Below are 26,105 nucleotides of genomic sequence, written 5' to 3'. Positions count from 1 at the left end.
ACCGCTACTGAACCCTCAGAGGACATCCCAACTCTCTACAACTGATACAAACTCTAAAAACTGCTCAGGAATATTATCGATTTGACTGCATTGACTCTATCAGATGGGAAGCTTGAAGTGAACTGAGCTGAATAATGATATTGTTATCTACTTTAAAGATAGATCGAATTAGTTTCATAATTATTTTGCAACACTGTTATTGAACTGAACTGAATCAACATTCAACTGAATTGAGCTGAATTGATTATTGTCTTTGGTAATAGTAGATTACTGTTATTGAACTAAACCAAATTGCCTATGAGCTGGTCATTGCCGTCTGTATTGATATTCATAGCTGAATCACTTCATAATTAATGAACTTTATTGAACTGAAGTGAATCAACTAAATCAGCACTGAACTGAACTGAGATGAATAATCACACTATTGTCTTCAGTAGAGATGCTTAGCAGCTGATTTCCCCTGTTTTTACACAGTATTACACAGTTTCTTAACTCAATTGAATCAAATGAATCAACAGAACTGAGCTGAATAATGACACTATTGGCTTCTGTAGAGATGCATACAGCTGAATCAAATTCATTTCATAATTGATGAATTATGCAATATCAAGATTTACTGAACGGAACTGAATCAACACGGAAATAAACCTGAGCTGAATAATGACACTATTTTCTTCTGCTTATAGTGGAAATGAATTTATTTCATAATTGAACCAACACTGAACAGAATAATAACACTGTTGTCTTTTTAGAATTTGAATCTGTCTCATATTTGATGAAGTTTTCATCGTTAACACTATTTTCCTGTTCTATGACTGTAAAGCTGCTTTAAAGCAATCTGTACTGTTTAAAGCACTATTAACATGAATTGATTAAAACCTGAAGGACAAACTTAATTTGAAACTGTTGTGCAATAGTGAAATGCATAAGTTTAATTCTACAATTCTGTGACAAATTGCTTTATGCTTCTCTACTTCAAGTCACTTTGGATAAACGTGTAAATGCAGCAAAAACGGTCTAAAGTTAGACTAATTCACTGCACATGCAAACACAAAAATCTATAATTATTAATCATCTGGACTGCATCAAGCTAATCATAACTATTTGTACTTTGTACAATCTTTATCATGTAAAACTACTCATGAATTATTGCAGTCAGGATTTATGATATTTGACTTAAAATAGAGACTTTCTGAGCAGCAAAGAGCAGTTTAGACAGGTATTCATACCAGAAACAGATTCCAGAGTATATATAGTTATTTGTTAACACCAAAAATAAACGAGGTGTGAAATGCCACTGCATGCAGAATCTGAGCCGATATGCAGCACAAACGCCATGAAAGCGCAAAATGATTTCATATCCCTTCAGTGAACTGAAGAGGCAGGTCCATTCTCTTTATCTAAATGTTTAATAGCTTTTTGTTGAGCTGAAAAGGACCCAGATAGAAATAAGAAGCTTTCCAGCTAAAAAGCCCAGGCCTCCTTCCAGATTCACATCTGAAGATGCTCTCGCTCGCTCTCTGCCTTTCTCATTCATCTCAGTGATGCACACTCGCCATGCGCTCATCTTGTCGGTGCAAATTTGACTATCAAACCTGATTAAAGTTGTATTCAAATGGAGGAAAGTCTTTCATCTTGATTAAACACAAATTTAGGCCAATATGCCACACTGAGGAAAGTGAATATAAATTCCTATTGAAAATCAATACGTGAATACAAGACTGATTGCTCCCATATTTAACTAAAGGGATCCAGATTATGCAATGAAGAAACACACATAGACACAACCATATGCACACGTGAACAATCTAAACAATCAATGCCAATGTAAACAACAACACTGAACGCACTGTAACTGCCTCGTTTTAATCTGTCAAAGTAACTGGAATCCATGCAAATGTGCATTATTTAAAGGGATAGTGCGCCCAAAAATTAAAAACCTGTTCATTTATTAACCCTCATGTCAACAGGTTTGGAAAGAGACATGAGGGTCAGTAAATGAGCGGAACATGCATGCACTCACAAACATGTTTGGAATGTTTTCCAGAAACTATTTTGAATATTTTAAAAAAGAAAATATTTTGAAAAAAGAACCGTTGCAATGGGAATTGACTTCTGTAGTATTCTTTTGTTCAAAATTCTTAAAAAAATCGAATATGTGATTAAGTAAGTCATACATGTTTGAAACGACATAAGGGGGAGTACAATCCAAAAAATATATGTTTATTTTCTTGCTCAGTAATTTCATCTTGTTTTCCAATACAAATATCTAAACATTCTTAAATCAGAATCTAATAAGCAAAATTACAAGATATCAAGTCTTGCTTTCTGCAAAAAAGTTTTTTGCAGTCAAAAAATAAACTTAATTCAAATGGAAAATATTTAATTTTAAGCATAAATGTGCTTCATTTTTTAGCGTTCTTCAGAAGACAAGACTTAATATCTTAAGTCATTTAAGCACTGATTTAAGGATGTTTAAATATTTAAGATTCCCATTGCACACACAGATACTATATAAACCTGTGTGCATTGTGCATGTTCACATGCATGTTATCATCCTTCCGTCACGTGGTTCCTCACAAACTCTCTGTATTCAGCTCTTCTCTGCTCGGCTCTCCTGCAGAGTCTGGAGCGGATCTCTCTTCAGGTCTGAGGGAACGCGGCGGACGGTGGAGCCATCTGGAGTGTGACTGTATGTTCCTGCCTGCTGGTATCAGGCCAGCACTGAGACTCTCCTCACTAACACACACCGCCTCACGCAACATCCTGACAGCGCAGTCGTGTGCGTCAGACCCTGTGGTACAGCACGTGGATTGAGACGTTAGGATGTTTCACAGGAGATCTATGGAAGCCAGTTTCTGTCATGGGATTTTTATCCCATTTTATCCCACAATTTTGAGTTTACATCTCTGAATTCTGAGTTTATCTATTATTTTAAATCTTGCTATTACTACTTTTTTATCTTGCAACTCTGACTTTATATATCTCACACTTTTCTCATTATATCTTGTAAAATTGTGACTTTTTCACAGAATTACAAGTGTGTATCTCTCAATTCTGAGTTTATGTCTCACAATGTTGACCTTATATCTTGCAATCCTGACTTAATATCTCACAATTTTGACTATATATCTTGCAATTCTTTTTTTTTTTTTTACTTTTTTCCTCACAATTCTGACTTTATATTTCACAATTTTGATCGTTTATCTTGCAACTATGTTTTTTCCTCACAATTCTGACTTTATATCTTGAAATTCAGATTTTTATCTCACAATTTTGACTTTATATCTCACATTTCTGACTTTATATCTCCTAATTTTGACTTTTTTCTCACAATTTTGAGTTTAAATCTCACAATTCTGAAATAATAACTCAGAATTTGGACCTTACATCTTGCAGTTCTGACTTTTTTTTCACATTATTCTGCCTTTTTCCCACACAATTGTAAGTTTAAACCTTGCTATTCTGAACTGTGACATTTAAGCTCAGAATTTTGAGAGAAGTCACAATTATCTTTTTTTCATCCTGTGTTGGAAACAAGCTTTCATAGAGATCTCAGTAATGCCTCAAATTACGAAATTTACCAAGATACTAAAGTCTGCAATCAAAAATTAAAGATCTCAGTAGGAGTTCAAAGACCTGAGTTGCATATTACATTATTTTTTTAAATTTAACTCTCAGCTTTTGAGCTATATGTGGTTTCCCAGGAAATCTTCAGCTACATTTGGTGCTATTTTTACACCTCCACATGGGTTTTAGAAGAAACTGACACAAAAGTGTGAACTTCATTAAGTCTCCGGAGGCATTAAAGTGAAACCTCTGAGCAATTTACACATGCACTCGCTCTTTCCAGTTCATTGACAGACACTGTAGGTTTTTCAGATTTTTCTTAAATTCTGGATACATGATATATAGTCCTGACAGGAGCATTTTCAAAGTCTGAATATAAATTACAGCCTCGTCAGAGAAGGACAGATAGCGACCTGACTGACCACCGACGGAGCCTGACAGCATCATTTGTCAAGTTTCTCACGCTGATGTCACAACTGTCGCTTATAAACAATGCTAGCTCGGCTTTGCAATGTAAATCAAAGTATCCTTGAATTAGTGTGACGTCTTCAGAAATGAGGAGAAAAATGACAAAGAGAATGAAGGGCATGTGTCACAGAGAAACCAGAAACTGGGATGAGTTTTATAAATCAAAAGCTTCAAAGTGTTGTCAAGATCTGACCTCAAAATGCAAGAATTTCATTCTAGTCTAAGATTTTAGACTATTTCAAAACACAGCAATTAAGATATTTTGGAGAAGAAACGGTTTCTCATCCCATTGATTTCCATAGCATTTTTTGTTCATGCTACGGTAGTCAATATGATCCAAAACCATTTGGTTACCCATTTCAAAATATCTCCTTTTGTGTTTCACACAAGAACGAAAGTCACTGGAATGACGTGAAGTCAATCTCTGACCCTTTTTCTGTTCAACTATAACAAAATGCAGCATTGCAATCCATCTGATTCTGAACTGTATTCCACAACATTAAAAGTAAAAAAAAGCTAAATTCTGCACATCCACATCAATGTCAGAAATATTGTGGAATTACACAGTACATCTGAAGCACATTCATGGCACAAAACTCAAATTAATGACTTGGCAACTTGTTTAATGTGTCTCATGCATGTTGACCTACAGCAAGCCTTCAGTATAGCTGCTTCTTCCACTAATACAATAATTTAAACATGCATGATTGCTTTATCTCAGCGTGTGTTCATCATGGAAGAAGTGGCATTATTTGTGCACAAACAGAATCCAGTTAGAGCCGCACATGCTGTTCTGATTCACATTTCATGTCTTTAAACAACCACGCAGATCTCCAGCTTTGAGACGAGAACTTTAATCAATTAAAGCTCATTGGTAAATTAAACAAAACAACCGTTCCGCAGACTGTCAGCACTCCTGGTGACCCTTAGAAAAAAAGTTTACCATCAATACAATACCATAATGTGGTAGACAACTGTTAAAATCGCATCATAAATCAACATGCAATCTCATTCAAAACAGTGTAGCCTATGTGGTGGCTACCACAGTTGTACGCATACACCTTCCCATACAAGTGCAATGAATGCATTCGAACAATAAAACTACCTGTGCAGATGATGATGATTCGGACTGAGATCAGATCAGGTCAGATCATTTCAGCACCATGGAAAGCGCGATGCAACATCCACTTGGACTGTGTTTGAGATCCTCTTGTTGCCCGATCCGGATCCACTTCGGTTCGGTCCGCTGGAATGATGCGCGCGTCTCCGCGAGTCTGATAGCTATTTCCTTTGTGAGTCTCTGAAGAGAAACTGCGAACTGTTACCGCGTCTGCAAAGTGTCTGCAGGTTCAGCTCTCTGTGGGAGCAAGATGAGGATCGGAACTCAAACTCACAGCACAGACGAGCGAGCGCACGATGCGCCGCCTCTTACAGAGAGAGAGAGAGAGAGAGAGAGAGAGAGAGAGAGAGAGAGAGAGAGAGAGGTGGGTGTTCTTCAGTGTGAATATGTGGAGCTGCTAACTGTGTGCACTCACTGCACGAGCAAATCTCACCAAATCTGTCAAGAACATGGGCAGATCATATTCACAGTGGATCGTTCTTTATTACCATTGTGACTTCTGTGGAATTTAGACAATTCAGCACGTTCACATACAATGACAAAAATAGTGTAGGATTTACTAAAAAAAAATCACTTATTAAAACCCACATATAGGTAAATACAAAAAGGAACAGCGCCGACTGTTGCACTGTTGTGCTATGGGTGTCCCGAGTTCGAATCCCAATCCCGCCCCCTCTTCCTGTCACTTCAGAATCAGAATCAGAATCAGAATCAGAATGAGCTTTATTGCCAGGTATGTTCACACATACGAGGAATTTGTTTTCGTGACAGAGCTCCGCAGTGCAACATAACAGCGACAGAACAAAAAACACAATAAGGAATAAAAAATACAAAAAAATACAAATAGGTGGGTAAGGATTGACAATATACAAATTGACAATGTATGGCAGGTATATTAAAAAGAGCATTTATGTATGTACATGTATATTATGTGGAAAAATTGTAACTGTATGCTAAGTATGTGTGTTTGGATAAATAAGTGTATGTGTATATAAATATAAATATAAGTAGTATAGTGTGTTCCATGTATGTACATGTATATTATGTGCAAAAGATTTACGTGTACGCTAAGTATGTGTGTTGGATAAAAAGTGTAGTGTATATAAATATAAATAGTGTAGTGTGTCCCACAGTTATTATCAGCTGTTCATAAGATGGATTGCCTGAGGGAAGAAACTGTTCCTGTGTCTGGTCGTTCTGGTGCTCAGTGCTCTGTAGCGTCGACCAGATGGCAACAGTTCAAAGAGGGAGTGTGCTGGATGTGAGGGGTCCAGAGTGATTTTAACAGCCCTTTTGCTCACTCTGGATAAGTACAGTTCTTGAATAGATGGGAGGGTTGTACCGATAATTCGCTCAGCAGTCCGGACTACCCTCTGTAGTCTTCTGAGGTCCGATTTAGAAGCTGAGCTGAACCAGACAGTTACTGAAGTGCAGAGGATGGATTCGATGATGGTGGAGTAGAACTGTTTCAGCAGATCCTGTGGCAGGTTAAACTTCCTCAGCTGGCGAAGGAAGTACAACCTCTGCTGGGCCTTTTTCACAATGGAGTCAATGTGAATGTCCCACTTCAGGTCCTGAGAGATAGTGGTGCCCAGGAACCTGAATGACTCCACTGCAGTCACAGTGCTGTTCATGATGGTGAGTGGGGGGAGTGCAGGGGGGTTTCTCCTGAAGTCCACGATCATCTCCACTGTTTTGAGCGTGTTAAGCTCCAGGTTGTTGAGACTGCACCAGACAGCCAGCTCTTTAACCTCCTGTCTGTAAGCAGACTCGTCACCGTCCTGAATGAGGCCGATGAGTGTGGTGTCATCTGCAAACTTCAGGAGCTTGACAGAGGGGTCCTTAGATGTGCAGTCATTAGTGTACAGGGAGAAGAGCAGTGGGGAGAGAACACAGCCCTGGGGTGCTCCGGTGCTGATTGTACGGGTGCTGGATGTGTATTTTCCCAGCCTCACTAGCTGCTGCCTGTCTGTCAGGAAGCTGTTGATCCACTGACAGACGGAGGTGGGCACGGAGAGCTGAGTTAGTTTGGGCAGGAGGAGGTTTGGCATGATCGTGTTGAAGGCAGAGCTGAAGTCCACAAACAGGATCCTCACATAGGTCCCCGGTCTGTCTAGGTGTTGCAGAACATAATGCAGTCCGATGTTTACTGCATCGTCCACAGACCTGTTTGCTCTGTAGGCAAACTGAAAAGGATCCAGCAAGGGTCCAGTGATGTCCTTCAGGTGGGCCAGCACCAGTTTTTCAAATGACTTCATGACTACAGACGTTAGAGCCACAGGCCTGTAGTCATTTAGTCCTGTAATTTTGGATTTCTTTGGGATGGGGATGATGGTGGAGCGTTTGAAGCATGAAGGGACTTCGCACAGCTCCAGCGATCTGTTGAAGATCTTTGTGAAGATGGGGGCCAGCTGGTCAGCACAGGATTTCAGACAGGCTGGTGTAACACAATCTGGGCCTGGTGCTTTTTTCCTTTTCTGCTTCCTGAAGACCTGGCGCACCGCATCCTCGCTGATCTGTATTGCAGGTGTGGGGGAGAGGGGGGATGCAGGAGGTGTGAATGGTGAGAGCGCTTCTACACTCTACCAATAAATAAATAAAAATACTCACAGTATCTTTAAAATGTCAAAATCATATTTACAGTATACAATCTTTATCATAAAATACATTATTAATGCCGGTCAATGCATTAAAAGATGCATTACATTTTGTGATTGTATACTTTTCCAGCTGCATTTGTTATTATTATGCATATTATATTATTAGTGTTGAAGTATAAAGATCATATTTTTTTTATAAATACTCTAATAAACATTTTTATTACAACTTCAAAAAAATCAGTTTTACAGTCATGCAGTCTGTATTCCTTACTGTATATGTAAAATAAAAATAGTATAGTAACTGCATTTGACATTAATTATATTTACAAATCTTAGATATTTTTTATTATAAATTGGCATTATTAATTTAATAATTATTATGTCATATATGTTTCGTATTTTGTTTTTTGTTTTCATTGGAGGAAGGGGGTTATGCTGGTTTTAAATAAATACAATCTTTTTATTTATTTTTTTTAAATGAACAAACAAATCATCATGGCTAAAAATGTAATTAATTAATGTTTAATAACAATGAAATCGCATAATACTGCCACGAAATGAATACAACTCTGAACTCTTTAAAGTAGAAAGCTTTAAGTTTCCCCATATTTAACTAATGGGCTGATGATCTGAATCAGATGTGTTATGTAGGGAATACATCAGAAATGTGCCGTGCTGTGGATCCGATAAACAGCTGAGATCTTATTTGACATTTTTCATTCTTACATGAACTATGAATATGTACAAACAGCTATTTATATCACTATACTTACAGGTTGAGTAAAAGTTTTGAAATAGAAGGGGCGACATGTATTTTTTCATTTTGTGTGTGTGTGTGTGTGTGTGTGCATGCCTGCATGTGTGTGTGTGTGTGTGTGTGTGTGTGTGTGTAAGTGTGTGTGTGTGTGTGTGTGTGTGTGTCAGAGAATTTGAGTTTCTGGAGATGGTGGAGGTTATATGTGATTTTGAGCAGACATCCTCAGTAACCTGATTATCAGTTTCCTCAGGTTCAGCCACTCGGTCTTTCTGACCATCTCTATCTGTCTGTATCTATCTGTCTGTCTGTACAGTATCTGTCTGTCTGTCTGTCTGTCTGGACACAGAGCCAGTCATAACAGCCTGTTCCAGTTCTTGTGAAGGCACTGAAGACACACATGAATCTCATCTGACATGTGACTTTTCACTAGTGGACTGACATGTGTTTTGTTATGATTCCAGATACTCAAGATTTAGGTTGAGATCTAAACCCTAACATTTATTGCAGTCATTAAACAACATATGTAGGTGATGTTTTACTGCTGGCAGGTACCATATTACACCATCTGAGCACAAAGAGCATGTTTCTTCATTGACTGCCATTTAAAGTAGAAGTGTGTTCTGTCATAAGTAATGCTAAACACACACACACACACACACACACAATTTAAAAGAATAAATATAAATGTGTAATATAAGTCAAAAGAAATCCTTGTGTCCAGAAATTACTTTAAGAATGATACAGACCCTCCTGTGTTAAAAACATCTAAAAAAAAAATATATATATATATATATATATATAAGATATATGTGTAAGTATGTGTTTATAATTCATTGCCTTGTACCTTACATGTGCAATGACAATAAAGTTGAATCTAATCTAATCTTATCTAATATATGAATTTGTGTCACAAAATGTAAATTTGGGTGTACATTTTGTGTAGGCATTCAATTTGATTTAGAAACACACAAAGAAAATGTAGCCAAGTCACTCGCTTGCATTTTAAGGTATAGTAAAATGATATCAAACTAAAGATGTGTTAAATAATCTGAGATGTGTCTTATGTGCATGCAACATCTGTGATGATTCTAACTCTCTGTGTGCAGACTGATCAGAGACAGCTTTGTGTTCACAATTGACTTCACTTAAAGTCGCAGATGTAAAGCAACAGCTGAAGGTTCGAAACAGAGAGAGGCGCAGATGTAATCCTCACCATTCACTCCAGTAAAACATGCTTAATGAAAATAGAGTCAGTTTAAATCAGAGAATGCACAAGGTTCTTCAGATGCATGAGGTGCAGAAGAGCAAAGGTGGAGAGAGACTGTAAGGAGGGATAATTTTCTAAACCTTTCGTGCAAATAAGATTGTCTTAAAGTTTACAAAGGCATAAAATGAACATTACTAACTTCAGATGCAGTCTCGGTTGAGTTGACTCGCTCGGTATCTTCAGATTTGTGAAATGTGTTTCATGTTATGACCTCAAAGCTAAATGAACAAAGTCAGAAAAGAGCTATAGTCTGAACAGGTTCTGCTCTACACAGAGGAAGGAAAACTCAATCAGCAGAGTTAGATTAAATCAGATGATTATTGTTTTGATTATTAAATGTTAAGTATATCAGATAAGAAAAAGAATGCATGCTTTAAATTAGTTTTTTATTTTTACCCTCTATAATATCGCCCTCTGCTGCACAGGGACTGAACTGCATTTACTTGTTTCAACAGTTTTGTTAATTGCCATTCATTCATTAACAGCTTCATAATGATAGAAATCAAAATTGAGATTCTTTGCTTTCTTAATGCAAGCCCGTTCTCATTCATCTCAATCAGTGGCACTAAGAGGCTCTTTTCCCGAACGCTATATCATATGCACTCAAACAGCAAACACTCTCATTCACATGCAGCTCTGAAGTGGAGCGTTTGAGATCAGCAGATTGATGCTTTATGCTTGAACCAGCTCTCCGTCACTGATTGCACAAGCGTTTATGTAGCTTGTGTTGAGAGTCTAGCGCTCATAGCGTTTCCTGCAGCGCTGAGACCAGATCAACCATCGCAGGGCCTGGAGCGAGAGATCAGAATCCATAAAGATGCTCCACGATGCCATAGAAGAACCTTTTTTGTCTAAATGGTTCCATAAAGAACCTTTAACATCTGAAGAACGTTTGTGGCGAAAGAAGGGTCTTCATATGTAATTAAGTAAATAATATATACATTATATGATTTTATATGCTATAATAATACCTATTGTAATCCTGAAATGTTAATCTTGGCCATTTTTGAAATCAGAAAATTAAAAAAGTAAGCAAATGTGTGTGTGTATTTTTATTTGTACATATTCATGTTATTAATTACATACTTATGTGACAATACCTATGAAATCCCAAAGTGTTAATCAAGTTAATTTTGGCTGGGAAAAAAAATTATTAATCAACAAATTAATTACTTAGTCATGTGCTAATATCTATTGAAATGCCTATGACAATACAGCAAAATAAATAATCGAAAATTATGGGTACTTGTCCTATTTTTGTTTTCTCTTTTTATTTGGAACTTTGAAACAGGAACTCAATCAATCAATCAATCAATCAACCAATCAATCAATCAACCAATCAACCAATCAATCATTTGGCACCCGCTCCCAATGAAACATTGAAAATACTTTTATTTATTTAAATAGTTTGCTTTTAACTTAAAGTGTATTGCCTAAGTGATGAGATATTATTTTGACACAACTGCACTGTCACTTTTTATTTCAGTTAATCATTTGCAGTGCTCTATAGGGCAACACGTGATGTTGTAATATCCTTAACCTCAGAGCCGGTTTTGTATTTTTGGAAGAGTGTTTTAAAATCCCTGTGGAGAAAATGAATGTGAAAAAAATACATCCAGAACGAAGGCCAGCGAAAAGCCTGCATGTGTGTTTCTATGGTATGATGCTGGTTGCTCGTTATTCCCCATCCTCATGCACCGTGACCTCGTAATTTCCAATAAAACCCCATCGAGACCACAGACGAGCAACAAAAAGGCCACAACTAAGAGAAAAGAAAACCTGCACCAATCCTGCCACCTGGGAAATACACAAACTCACACGGCCAAGAAAGAAAGAAAACAGGCCTGCGGTGATGCAGCCGCGGAAATTAGAAAGCTTCGCGAACAGGGAAAACAAATGGTTTTATTGGAGCAAAAGATCAAAATAATTCAATGGAGAGAGAAATTAGATATGCAAATGCGAGCAGGTTTTGAATTTACCAACATGTGTAGAGTTAAAAGCAAAAAGCCGGAGGCTCTTCATTTCTTTTCCACATAGGTCGCTGCCTTGAACGAGGAAAGCGCGCATATAATAGAGCCAAAATACGCTTTTTAATGAATATACTTATTCCAGCTTGCAAACACGCTTTCTAAATTTTTTTTTCTGGCTGTCTTCTCCAATTTTTAGAGTGGTTTCAAAGCAAACAGGAGACATGAAGCTCATTGATGAGAAGGCAGGCGCTCAATGCAGGACTTTATTCTCTTCTGAAGTTATGGACTGTGACCCGGATGAACTCTGAAATGCTGTCTGGTTAATTGCAGCATGCTGTGTTATCTCTGACTCAGCGTTACTGTAAGTGGATGTTCTGCTGTAAAGTACAGTCTGGACCGAGCCGTCGATTGATCAAGATTAATGAAGAGCAGCGGTAGTTTAATGAACCACAGCAGCGGAATGAGAATCCCAACTCATGTTCACACACACACACACACACACACAAACCCCAGAAGAACATTTTTAGATTAAAAAAAATAAAAAAATAAAAAAATATATAAAATGTATTAAATATATAAAAATATAACTAAATATAAAAGAAACATATAATAAATAAATGTTTAAATAATAGTGAATTAAATAAATGAATGAACTGATACATTCTCACTTCTGTGGAGGCATTTGTCAGCTATTTTAGAACAAAATAATATATAATAGAATTAATCGTTTATTACTATTATTGTAAAATATATATTAAATATACACTTTTTGTCACATTTGGCATACTCCTGGAATAAAAACTGCAATAAAATGTACAAATAACATATTTAATAAAATAATTGAATATGTTTAATTACTTATTAAATGGATAAATAATAAAATAATTATGAATTAAATCAATTAAATTATTATTAAATGTAGCCTACTATAAATGCCACACACACAAAATTTTAAAGGCTTTTACATATAAACGTTTTGTAAGGATGAGCTCACTTCTGGAGCCTAAGGAAAAAAAAAATTAACAGAAATATATATATATATTACACAAAACATAAATTGTTTTTTTTTTCAGATTGTCAGATTGATTTCACTTACCATACACCCTAAATACACCCTAAAAGACTGCCTTTCATTTTCAGAAAAAAATATCCCCTTTAGGACGTCCCCAGTTGTTCCTAAAGGACATTTGTCAGGTACGACTCCTTTGTTTAACTGGTGTGAGTTGGGTTTGCTTCATTAGCATGTGCAGCATCAGGTCTCCAGCACAGAGGTCAAAGAGTAACGCTTTTATTTGTCCTGAGCTGTCAGCCGCCCCGAAGAGATGAGTACAACTGTCCTGAGAGAGCTTGTGCTCATCTCTATGTCAGGAGCGTCCGAAGAGGGTCACACAGACTCATATTAGACGTCCATTATTCATTTCTGCTCTGGGGGCATGCACACTGGCTGCTCAGAAAGCAGACTTCTCCACATTTTCTGTGCTCTTTGTGAGAAATTCTATAGAATGTACATTATTACGGTAAAACATGAACTACATCAGGGATTTTCAAACTTTTTAATGCCAAGTACTCTCAATGATTCCCTTGATAAAATATGAAGGCATTTATGCAACGTTTATAACTGTAATTTTTTTTTTAATGAATAAAAAATAAGTAATTGCCATTTATGTTGTCATATTTAAGACAATTTATAAAACTCAAATATAATTAAAAAAATATTATGAATATTACATTAATATTAATTATATTAATTGCAAATATTAATATTAATATTAACAGTAATTTTTAATTTTATAAAAAATAAAATGTATTTTTATTTCAACCTCTATGAAAAACTGTATTTTATTTTATATTGTCATTTATTGTTACTATGCAGTGTTATTTTAATATCATTGAGATATTATTCCCCTCCTTGAACTGCCACCTTAACGTGGTGGAGGGGTTTGAGTACCCGAATGACCCTAGGAGCTATGTTGTCCGGGGCTATATGCCCCTGGTAGGGTCTCCCAAGGCAAACAGGTCCTAGGCGAGGGGTAAGACTAAGAGCGGTTCAGAAACCCCTTATGAGGAGATTGCATCAAAGGACCGTGACGTCGCCCGGTATGGCGTGGCCGGGGCCCCAGCCTGGAGCTAGGCCTGAAGGAGCGACGTGGGGCCGCCTTCCCGTGGGCTCACCACCTACAGGAGGGACCGTAAGGGGCCGGTGCTTAGAGAATCGGGCAGCAGTCGAAGGCGGGGGCCTCGACAGCCCGATCCCTGGACACGGAAACTAGCTCTAGGGACGTGGAACGTCACCTCACTGGCGGGGAAGGAGCCCGAAATTGTGCGTGATGTTGAGAGGTTTCCGACTAGCGATAGTCGGGCTCACCTCTAGACACAACTTGGGCTCTGGAACCACACTCCTCGGGAGAGGATGGACTCTTCACCACTCTGGAGTTGCCCATGGTGAGAGGCGGCGGGCTGGTGTGGGTTTGCTTATAGCCCCCCAGCTCAGCTGCCATGCGTTGGAGTTTACCCCGGTGAATGAGAGGGTCGCTTCCCTGCACCTTAGGGTCGGGGATAGGTCTCTCACTGTCGTTTGTGCCTACGGGCCGAACGGCAGTGCAGAGTACCCGGCCTTCTTGGAGTCTCTGGGAGGGGTGCTGGAAAGTGCTCCGACTGGGGACTCCGTTGTTTTCCTGGGGGACTTCAACGCCCACGTGGGCAACGACAGTGACACCTGGAGGGGCGTGATTGGGAGGAACGGCCCCCCTGATCTGAACCCGAGTGGTGTTCAGTTATTGGACTTTTCTTTGCTAGTTACAGCTTGTCCATAACGAACACCATGTTCAAGCATAAGGGTGTCCATCAGTACACGTGGCACCAGGACACCCTAGGCCGTAGGTCGATGATCGACTTTGTGGTTGTTTTATCCGACCTCCGGCCGTATGTCTTGGACACTCGGGTAAAGAGAGGGGCGGAGCTCTCAACTGATCACCACCTGGTGGTGAGTTGGATCCGATGGTGGGGGAGGAAGCTGGACAGACTCGGTAGACCCAAACGTACTGTGAGGGTCTGCTGGGAACGTTTGGCCGAGTCTCCTGTCAGAGAGATCTTCAACTCCCACCTCCGGCAGAGCTTCGACCGGATCCCGAGGGAGGCTGGAGATATTGAGTCCAAGTGCACCAAGCCTGGTTGGCTTGTGGGACTCCTGAGGCAGCTGACAGGTAACGGCAGGCCAAGCGGACTGCAGCCCGGGTGATTGTGGAGGCAAAAACTCGGGCCTGGGAGGAGTTCAGTGAGGCCATGGAGCAGGACTATCGGTCGGCCTCGAAGAGATTCTGGCAAACCGTCCGGGGCCTCAGGAGAGGGAAGCAGTGCCCTACCAACGCTGTTTACAGTAGAGGTGGGGAGCTGTTGGCCTCAACTGGGGATGTCGTTGGACGTTGGAAGGAATACTTCGAGGATCTCCTCAATCCCGCTGTCACATCTTCCATTGAGGAAGCAGAGGCTGAGGGCTCAGATGTGGACTCGTCCATCACCCAAGCTGAAGTCACCGAGGTAGTCAAGAAACTCCTCGGTGGCAAGGCACCGGGGGTGGATGAGATCCGCCCTGAGTACCTCAAGTCTCTGGATGTTGTGGGGCTGTCTTGGCTGACACGCCTCTGCAGCATCGCGTGGCAGTCGGGGACGGTGCCTCTGGGATGGCAGACTGGGGTGGTGGTCCCTCTTTTTAAGAAGGGGGACCGGAGGGTGTGTTCCAACTACAGGGGGATCACACTTCTCAGCCTCCCTGGGAAAGTCTATGCCAGGGTACTGGAGAGGAGAATCCGGCCGATAGTAGAACCTCGGATTCAGGAGGAACAGTGTGGATTTCGTCCAGGCCGTGGAACACTGGACCAGCTCTATACCCTCTACAGGGTGCTGGAGGGTTCATGGGAGTTTGCCCAACCAGTCCACATGTGCTTTGTAGATTTGGAGAAGGCATTCGACTGTGTCCCTCGCGGCGGCCTGTGGAGGGTGCTCCGGGAGTATGGGGTCCGGGGCCCTTTGCTGAGGGCTATCCGGTCCCTGTACGATCGGAGCAGGAGCTTGGTTCGTATTGCCAGCAGTAAGTCAGACTTGTTCCCGGTGCGTGTTGGACTCCGGCAGGGCTGCCCTTTGTCGCCGGTTCTGTTCATGATTTTTATGGAAAGAATTTCTAAGCACAGCCAGGGGCAACCATGTTTGGTGACAACACGATTTCGTCAAGCGTGGGACCAAGCCAGGACCTTCAGCATGCACTGGGACGGTTTGCAGCCGAGTGTGAAGCGGCTGGGATGAGAATCAGCACCTCCAAATCCGAGGCCATTGTCCTCAGTCGGAAAAGGGTGGCTTGCCTACTTCAGGTTGGTGGAGAGTTGCTGCCTCAAGTGGAGGAGTTTAAGTATCTTGGGGTCTTGTTCACGAGTGAGGGAAGGATGGAACGGGAGATTGACAGACGGATCGGTGCAGCTTCTGCAGTAATGCAGTCGATGTACCGGTCTGTCGTGGTGAAGAAAGAGCTGAGCCGCAAGGCGAAGCTCTCGATTTACCGGTCAATCTACGTTCCTACTCTCACCTATGGTCATGAGCTTTGGGTCATGACCGAAAGGACAAGATCCCGGATAGAGGCGGCCGAAATGAGATTTCTCCGCAGGGTGGCTGGGCGATCCATTAGAGATAGGGTGAGAAGCTTAGTCACCCGGGAGGAGCTCAGAGTAGAGCCGCTGCTCCTCCACATCGAGAGGGGTCAGCTGAGGGGGCTCAGGCATCTGTTTCGGATGCCACCTGGACTCCTTCCCGGGAAGGTGTTCCGGGCGCGTCCCACTGGGAGGAGACCCCGGGGAAGACCTAGGACACGCTGGAGAGACTATGTCTCCCGGCTGGCCTGGGAACGCCTCGGTGTCCCCCCAGAAGAGCTGGAGGAAGTGTCTAGGGAGAGGGAAGTCTGGGGTTCTCTGCTTAGACTGCTGCCCCCGCGACCCGGCCCCGGATAAGCGGAAGAAGATGGATGGATGGATGGATGGATGAGATATTATTCTAGTTTTTATTGATATTTGAAATTTTTTCTTATTTTTATTAAAGTTTGTGTATTTGTCTTTTTTAAATTAAAAAGTCTTTATAATTTTTATTTTAGTTTTAATGTTGGTTTATTTTTTTATTTTAGAATTAAAAAACTAAAAGTGTCAAATATTTTAAATTAAATATTTTTAATTACTTTTTATGATTAAATTAACAAATTAATAATTAATTGCACCAATTTTTTTGTTAAATTATATATAGTTCTTATCATTATTAATAAACAAATAATACTGAAATAAAGAATTTAACACAAACTTTGTATAACTTTAAAAAATTTGTATTCATTTATATTTAAATTTAAGGTATTTTACTACTTTAAGTCCAACTAAATGAAAATGGAAAAGTGTTGTAGCTATCTGAAACAAAATAAACATTTAAAAAAAATAAAACATTTTAAAAATATACATTTTATTTTAAGATTAATAATGTATTTATTAATTTGGTTGTAGTTTTAATCTTGTTGTAGAGTTTATCTGGATGCACAAACTTTGAGAACAAATAATATGGGAAGCATTTTCTCTGACAGTAAGTGTGTGAAAGTCTCACTAATGACACTGATTTACGTCGCGGGTGGATAAGAGCGCTCTCGTCCCGTTGAGGGGACTCTTATTTTGACAGAGCGCAGCTCATATGGTGGGATGCTTCAGAGCGCGCGCGCGCGCACCGCAATCCAGTCTTGTATCAGCGTCATCTTCATAGAGAATGAGCCGTGAAATTCCCTGACTAAATGCAGTTTTGATCTTTGTTATGTTCTTATGAGTGTTTAAAGTTGTGTGCGTCCAAAGAGAAAGTGAGTACTACAAATCTCACTGTTACTCGGGCTTAGTTGATAGTTGTTTGCTTAGATAGCGATGATGTGAAAAGAGTAATGACACAAAATGGATGCTAATGTGAAGCATAGTAGTATTTGAGTTTCATCCAGTACAGTGTAATTGTGTAATTATGTATAACATGTAAGTTGTGAACTATGTTTCATGTTCTGCTGTATTCAATTGTAACATTGGGTTGGTGTTTGGGGAAGCCAGTAGTTTTAATGTAATTTATGTAATGTAGTTAATTTATCTGTGCAGAGAGTACTGTTTAATACAGCTAATCAAGATCTGGCTCCCCCTCTTCATATGCTTGTATAAATAAATCTGTTAAACTGGATTCCTTCTCCGACTTTGGTGTTCTTACCGACACACCTGGCCCAGCTTCAACTCATTAGCCACAGCTAGCACCTTACAGTCCTTAGCCCCTCAGCTACATTTGGTCCTTCGAGCCGGAGACAAGCTGTTCCGGGAATATGCAACAAAATGGTGAAGCATCCTGGGTCCAATCGACTCGACCTAAGAGGCAGCGGAGACTGCCACAGTATCTTGAGGACTATGAGGTTGGTCCAATGAGACAACAGACACAAGTTTCATCTCGTACAACTTTATGACAGCATATGCATGGTCTAGAGGGGTGGAGCCCTCACCATGAGGGAGCGGCTATGATGACACCCGCTGAAAGAACACATATCACAAGGTCCCCTCGTCAGGTTCAGTGGGACTCCGATAGTAGTGAGCATGATGAAGACTACTCTCCCAGCTATGATACACGTTCAACTGGCCGACGTGCAGAATGGACATATAGTCCAACAGCCTTTGCAGGGGACGAGAATGAGCTGTATGAGATGCGTAGAGAGAACACCTCATTATGCCGATCTGAAGAGGACAGGCAGAGCAGCCATGCACAGCTTTGGAGTACTCAGAGGGAAATGCATTCTCCTGTAGCCTCAGTTAGGACACAGCAGGGGGCACGACAAGAATCGTGGCCAGTACCACCTCCTCCTGTAAAGGATCACTTTCCGACCCGAAGGGAAGAAGAGGAGTATGATGACTGGCTACCGCCTCCACCATGGCCCTCTGCTGAACCACCGACAATGCCTCCGGAAGATGAGGAGAAACAGATGGTCACAATGATAGATAGAATGATGAAGGAACTCCAGCTAATCAGAGATAGTGCTGTATCTAACTCCGCAACTAGAAGTCATCTGTCTTCAACCCCTAAGAGACCACCAGCTAGAAAGTTTCATGATACTCAGCCTCCATCTCACCGGGCGCATTTTTACTCACCAGGCATCAGCTCTCCTCCTGTTCTGGACTCCGCTAAATCTGGGCCTCTACCTAAACACGTACCAGGACCTCACATGAGTACCCCCTCTCAAGACATACCATACCAGCCTTTATCAGCTATGGTGAAGGAAAAAGAATACCATGGGCCAGCGCCGAAAATTCCCCTCTTCATCTATAGGGACCCCATGGAATTCTCCCGCCTGAAGCTCGCCCTAATGAATCTGTTGCCAAGGGATGCCACTAAACTCTTCAAATATCAGGTTCTCGTGGACCATCTGAGATTGGAGGAGGCTTGTCTTATAGCCGACTCATACATCAAATCACCTATGCCGTACTCAGACACAATGGCCGCATTGAATGAGAAGTTTGGGCAGCCACATCAAGTTGCCTTACAGAGGATTGCTGCTGTCATGGACTCACCAGAGATAAGGTAGGGTGATACAGCAGCCTTTGAGAAGTTTGCTTTGCATTTTCAGACGTTAGTGGGCATGTTAAAGAACCTGGGCTATGATGGAGAAGTTGAGCTGCGATGCGGCTCACACGTTGCACGGCTGCTCACGAAACTTCCGCCTGAGTTGAGGGCCAATTTCCGACGCCAGATGTTCCATCGACCTGGCTCTACTCATACCCTGCTTGACTTAGCAGAGTGGCTCCAGTATGAGTTGTGGTGTCAAAGTTATGACACCCCATCTGACACCCGACACCAAGGGTCACTGAGCCACAAAGCTGAGAAGCGACAGAGTAGATCAGCGGCTACCGTGGTTCATGGGGCAGAGAGCTCTGAAGGTAGTAAGGCCACAAAGCAAGATGGTCAGAGTTCCTCAGATTTCAAAAGGAGAAGCAAGATAAAGCCATACTGCCCATATTGTGAGAGTTCGGAACATTTTCTGAATAAGTGCCCAGCCATTCAGAAGTTCACAAGGGAGGAAGTCATAGAGAGGTTCAAGGTGAATAAAAGATGCTGGAGATGTGGGAGGTCCCACCAAGCTGCACAGTGTGACCTCAAAAGACTCTGTGACCTGTGCCAAGGGAAGCACTTGAGAGTTCTCCACAGTGTGAACACCCGTCCCATTGCAGAGCCACCCAAAGTAGAGAGTTGTCTAGTGAACAACGGTACCGAGGTTCTTTACCTGGATCGGCCATCAACTTCCACTTGTGTCCTATTAAAGGTTGTGAGAGTGCTTCTTCGGAACAAGGACCGTACTCTTGACACCTACGCGATATTGGATGATGGATCGGATCGCAGGATGCTCCTTCCAGAAGCTGTTGACCGACTTGGTTTGCAAGGTAGACCAGAGGATCTTGTCCTTCGCACAATACGACAGGATGTCCAAACCTTGAAGGGATCATCCGTCTCATTCTGCATATCACCCCTTGCACATCCCAGAAGAAGCTTTCAGTTGGCAGAGGCGTTTACTTCACAGCGCCTCAGTCTGGCAGATCACTCATATCCCATCTCCATGTTGAAGAGGAAATATAAGTATCTGGCAGACCTCCCTATTGAACCATTCGAGCATGTCAAGCCACTTGTATTGATGAAAGCAGATCACCCCCATCTGCTCACTCCAGTCGAGCCAGTGAGGTTAGGCCCTCCAGGAGGACCGGCAGCCATCCGTACAAGACTGGGTTGGACGCTTCAGGGGCCGACTCGCCTCATCCAGTGGATAGCATGCGCACAACAGTGCCTTTTACCAGTGTTTCACCACAGACAACAGAGTTGATGAGGAATGTTGAGAAACTCTGGCAGATCGATGTGCTACCTTTTCAAAGGGACAAGATGGCAGTGAGATCGAAGCAAGACAAGGAGACAATAGAGCACCTGGAGGCAAAGACAAGGAGGATTGAAGTTGCTGGTATCTTTTGGTATGCTACTCCGTTGCTACGGAAACGAGACATGCCCCTGTTCTGTGCATCCAAAGAGGCGGTTCTACCGAGCTTGAGGAGTACAGAGAAAAGATTGGCTAAGGACCCTCAACGTGCCAAAGCTTACTGTGAGGCAATCAATCAGCTGGTACAATCAGGAGCTGTCAAGAAGTTGGGCCCAGATGAGATCTCAATGACTGGTAAATCATGGTACATACCTCATCACCTAGTTAGCCATAATGGGAAGAATCGGCTTGTTTTCAACTGTTCCTACCAGTTTCGTGGACTGAATCTGAATGATGCCCTTCTTCCAGGACCGAGCTTGGGTGCATCTCTCCTTGGGGTCCTGCTGCGCTTTAGGCAACAAGCAGTAGCAATTAGTGGAGATATCAGGGGTATGTTCCACCAAGTCCTGCTTCTGCCAGAAGACCGGCCACTTCTCAGGTTTGTGTGGAGAGATATGAAGTGAGAGGATCCCCCTGATACCTTCGAATGGCAAGTTCTGCCTTTTGGCACCACCTGTTCACCCTGTTGTGCCACCTTTGCTCTTCAACAGCATGCTAGAGATCACAGTGTTCCAGGGGATGGTGTCAGAGACTCCATAGAGCGCTGTTTCTATGTTGATAATTGCCTTCAGAGCTTGCCAACTGCAGCTGAAGCCAGAGGATTGGTTGACAAACTCAGGGAGACTCTGTCATCGGGAGGATTTGAAATCCGTCAGTGGGCATGTAACATCCCAAGTGCCATCGGACATCTGCCAAGGGAAGCAAGGTCGGACAGTATGGAGCGCTGGCTCTCATATGATGACACAGGTCTGTCCGAATCAACTCTTGGACTTAGTTGGCATTGGGAATCAGACATCTTGGGGTATAAGAGCCGCCCACTTGACTATGGCATACTGACTATGCGCAATGTGTATAAAGTTCTAGCTCGGCAGTATGACCCTCTGGGTTTCATATTACCCTACACAACCCGTGCCAAGTTGCTTGTCCAAAGCTTGTGGGATAAGCACCGTCACTGGGACAACCCCCTCCTCCCTCAGGAGCTCCAGTTAGCTTGGAAAGAGTGGGAAGATGAACTCCATTTGTTGCCTCGCATAACCTTACCTCGATCCTATGTTCCAGCTCACGTGAGTCAAACAGTTGTCTCTAGACAGATCCACATATTCAACGATGCATCAGAGAATGTCTATGGCTCTGTTTCTTACCTGCGGATCAAGGATGCCCAAGGCCAAGTCTACCTGTCCTTCCTGGCAGCGAGATCAAGAGTCGCTCCCCGGCGACGACACTCCATTCCACGTCTAGAGCTCTGCGGTGCCCTAACAGCAGCCCTACTGGCAAAGATGTTGGAAGGGGAGCTGACCTTGAAGATTGATAAGATTATACTTTGGAATGATTCAACTACGGTGCTTACCTGGCTGCAGACGGAGTCATGCTGTTTCAAAGTATTTGTGGGCACCCGTGTAGCTGAAATTCAGGAGCTCACAGAACCCAGTGCCTGGCGTTATGTGGACTCCTCACTAAATCCAGCCGATGATGTCACTCGGGGTGAGACTCTTGGGGAGCTCGCCGTGCCTAATCGCTGGAGCCAAGGGCCCCCTTTCCTCCTTAAGGATCCTAACGAATGGCCATCTCCATTACCTAGGCTGCCTGATTCAGATTTGTCAGAATACAGGAAGTCAGTTTCCTGCAGTATTGTGACTAACAGTGACTGGCCATGTTCTCTAAAAGGTGGCCAACACACTTGGAAGGATCTGGTTGAGGCTACGGTGCATGAGCTTCACGGGGCGGCTGGACAGGGTAGTGCTGTTACTGCTTTAGTTTATCATCAAGCAGAAATGATCATCTACAAGAGAATCCAGCAAGACTGCTTCCCAGAAGAACTACACCACCTCAAGAAGGGCAAGTCAATACCAAACAGTAGTCACCTACTTACCCTGTCCCCAGAGTTAGACCCTAAGGATGCGATCATACGTGTTGGTGGTAGATTGCGGCGGGCTGAAGTGCTCGATTCTGCTTTTAAACACCCGATCGTCTTGGATCCCAGTCATCCAGCCACCAAGCTCCTTATACAGGACTATGACACTCGTCTCTGTCACCCTGGACCTGAACAGGTATACGCAGAAATGCGTCGCACTTTCTGGATCCTGCGCGGGAGAGAAGCGATTCGTCATATACAACATCTCTGTACGGAGTGTAGAAGATGGAAGGCCAAGCCATCGGTGCCCAAGATGTCAGACTTACCAATGACCCGTCTGCATCTATATAAGCCAGCCTTCTATTCCCCGGGTGTGGACTGTTTTGGGCCTTTCCAGGTGACGTTGGGGCGCCGCTCTGAGAAGAGATGGGGCATTATTTACAAATGTCTCACCACACGAGCAGTACACCTGGACCTCTTACACGGCTTGGATTCAGACTCGTTTCTAATGAGCCTCAGGAGATTCATTGCCCGTAGGGGTACGCCAGCTGAACTCTACTCAGATCAGGGCACAAATTTCAAGGCAGGAGAGAAAGAGCTTTGTGAGACATTTGACGATCTATCCTCAGAGCTTCAGCAACTTCTAGCGAAGCAGAAGATTGCTTTCCACTTCAACCCCCCGGCAGCACCCCATTTCGGTGAAGTTGTGTGCGTCCAGAGAGAAAGTGAGTACTACAAATTTCACTGTTACTCGGGCTTAGTTGATTGTTGTTTGCTTAGATAGCGATGTGGAAAGAGTAATGACACAAAATCGATGCTAATGTGAAGTATAGTAGTACTTGAGTTTCATCCAGTACATTGTAATTGTTTAATTATATATAATTATTATACATGTAAGCTGTGAATTATGTTTCATGTTCTGCTGTATTCAATGGTAACATTGGGTTGATGTTTGGGGAAGCCAGTAGTTCTAATGTAATTTATGTTGTTATGAGTGAAATTGTGATAAGAAAGAAGCATTGTTTGTTAGAGCATATCTTTTATTTGTTTGTTACAGATCACACACTCATATGCTGACATTCCTCAGGACATAAAGCAAAGACGATATCACTTAATATTCATGCTCATCTTCGATCTGTGCACAGAGAGTACTGTTTAATACAGCTAATCAAGATCTGGCTTCCCCTCTTCATATGCTTGTATAAATAAATCTGTTAAACTGGATTCCTTCTCTGACTTTGGTGTTCTTACCGACACACCCGGCCCAGCTTCAACTCATTAGCCACAGCTAGCACCTTACAGTCCTTAGCCCCTCAGCTACAGTAAGTCAATAAATCTATTAATTTTACCATCACAAGAAAGCATTAGTTTTATAGGATCACTTGCATGTGTGACCTGTGATCCATCACTCCAATAAAACATTTACCATCACATTATGCATGCAATTTTACATCTTATTATTTTAAATAAAGCCTATGGTTAATACTCTGCAGTCTGCAGTGGGCTAGTTCTGATCAATAACCATGTGGGCAGAGATTTCTTAGCCCAGCTTGACCAATAATGCTTCAAAACAGAACAGGACAAAAATATCTCTCTACAAGCTGCAAACAACCCAGCATTATTGGCTGTTCCTGATGCATGCACCCGTTTCATCATAAAATGTCATTATGTGTTGCCTGCACTCTCATATTCCCGTCTGTTTGTAATGGAGCAGCGGTTGTTGTCTTTATTCGGAGCTGAGGATGACTTGATTTGCTGCGTGAGGATTCATGTCGGTGTCAAGGCCGCTGAGCCATCCGTCTGTCTCTGAGATGAGTTGTGTCTTCAGCAATCACACGGCCATAGATTCAACTCCAATCTCTGTCAGCTCCCCACCAGCTCGGAGGAGACCAGTTTTCTAGATTCCAGTCGACAGCTTGAAAATGAACATTAAATATTGATCGCAGGTTACGTGACAAGCACTGGGATTCAGTGAAGCCTCTGGTCAGCCGGATTTATATTTGGCCGTGTCTTCTAGCAGTTTGTGCCGTTAGAGTCGAGAGCATTTCCTCCAAGTAATTCAGCCTTTAAATGTTTATCGGGTCAACAAAAGATGAATTGGATTTAAGAACACGGATCGTTTGGCAGTAATATTAATATTGCACTGTAAAAATGAAATAAGTACAGGAACACGTTTGAGTCAGCAACTAAAACTATTACAAGTCATTCTATTAATAGTAATGATGCTAAACAAAATACATATAAATGTTAGATGAGAAACTTGAACAAAAAGTAGAAATTAAGATGATTATTTTAAGATGGACTAAAATTACTAAAACTTAAATGAAACTAAATAACAAAAAAACTAAATAAAACATTGTAAGAATTACACATTTTACACAAGTAATTTGCAAAACTTTACAATTTAAATTATCATTTTTTTTTAACTAAATTTATAAATATATAATTAGTAAAATAATAAGTATTTAATTACTAAAATAAACCTGGTTTGAGTTCAAGTCCATATAAAATCACAGATGACCAATTTTTACTGCAAAAAAAACCCACACTTGATTTCTTTCACTTAGAAATTGGTAGCCAATTGTATAAATAATTGTAAAAAAAAATAATGTTTTAAAATAAAATGAAAATAAAAAAGATTACGATGAAGCACAAAAATAATAAGATAAATAAATAAATACCAAAATATAAAAAGCACTATATAATATAAAACTAAAATGAAAATTTAAAAGTAAACACAATACAGTGTATATTGATAACACAAAATAAACACTGGTTGAGGTAAATCAATATGAAATCACAACTGATTCTGTTAACTTTTAAAATAAATTTTCTCTTATTGTGAATGATTTATGAGTGCACAACATTTTTATAATCTTTCACTGAATATATGATAAATCTCTCTGCCTCTTTTCTTCTTTTCAGTTGACGTCTTGCTTTACATTTTCTCTGAAATGCATCACATTATGTAAGTCAAATGGATTGTGTCATATTGACATTTCTCAAAACATACAAATCAATTATAAACTACTTCACTAAAACAATATTGCATTTACAAAAGTCTGTTGATATCATAACTTGAATGCAGTGAAACAGCATTCTGACTCACAGGCGCTTTATATCTCTGCAGCTCATTTAAAAACAGAAGGTGATTTGTGTTGATCCGCCGGAGGCCTCGAAGAGCAAACTTACTTCACTTGTTTGAACAACCGGCCCTGATTACGCCAATACGTTTACTGTAACCTCTCTTACGAAACTCTGATCCAGATTCATGAATATGAAGACTTACTGGTTTGTCTCCAGCAGGAGCCAGATTCAAATCAAAAGATAATCAGCTTACATTATCATTGCAAAACACTTATATATGATCCGACTGGTCATGATATTCTCCACTT

The 26,105-nt window shown here is 41.3% G+C and overlaps 2 protein-coding genes across 6 annotated transcripts in view; one reads left to right on the top strand and one right to left on the bottom strand.

Annotated features, from left to right (window-relative positions):
- The window catches only part of LOC132101759 (carbohydrate sulfotransferase 8-like), a 161,229-nt gene extending 155,803 nt beyond the window's left edge, over positions 1–5,426 (bottom strand). For all 5 annotated transcript variants that reach the window (XM_059506946.1, XM_059506945.1, XM_059506948.1 and 2 more), the window contains exon 1: positions 5,144–5,426. The gene's annotated coding sequence lies outside the window, so the exon portion shown is untranslated. The remainder of the gene's footprint in view (positions 1–5,143) is intronic.
- Positions 1–26,105, top strand: part of aamdc (adipogenesis associated, Mth938 domain containing) — a 407,769-nt gene that overhangs the window by 85,770 nt on the left and 295,894 nt on the right. The gene's annotated exons all lie outside the window — the stretch shown is intronic.

The sequence above is a fragment of the Carassius carassius genome, chromosome 23, assembly GCF_963082965.1.
Source record: "Carassius carassius chromosome 23, fCarCar2.1, whole genome shotgun sequence".
NCBI classification, from domain to species: domain Eukaryota; kingdom Metazoa; phylum Chordata; class Actinopteri; order Cypriniformes; family Cyprinidae; genus Carassius; species Carassius carassius.
This window is presented reverse-complemented; position numbering and strand designations above follow the sequence as displayed.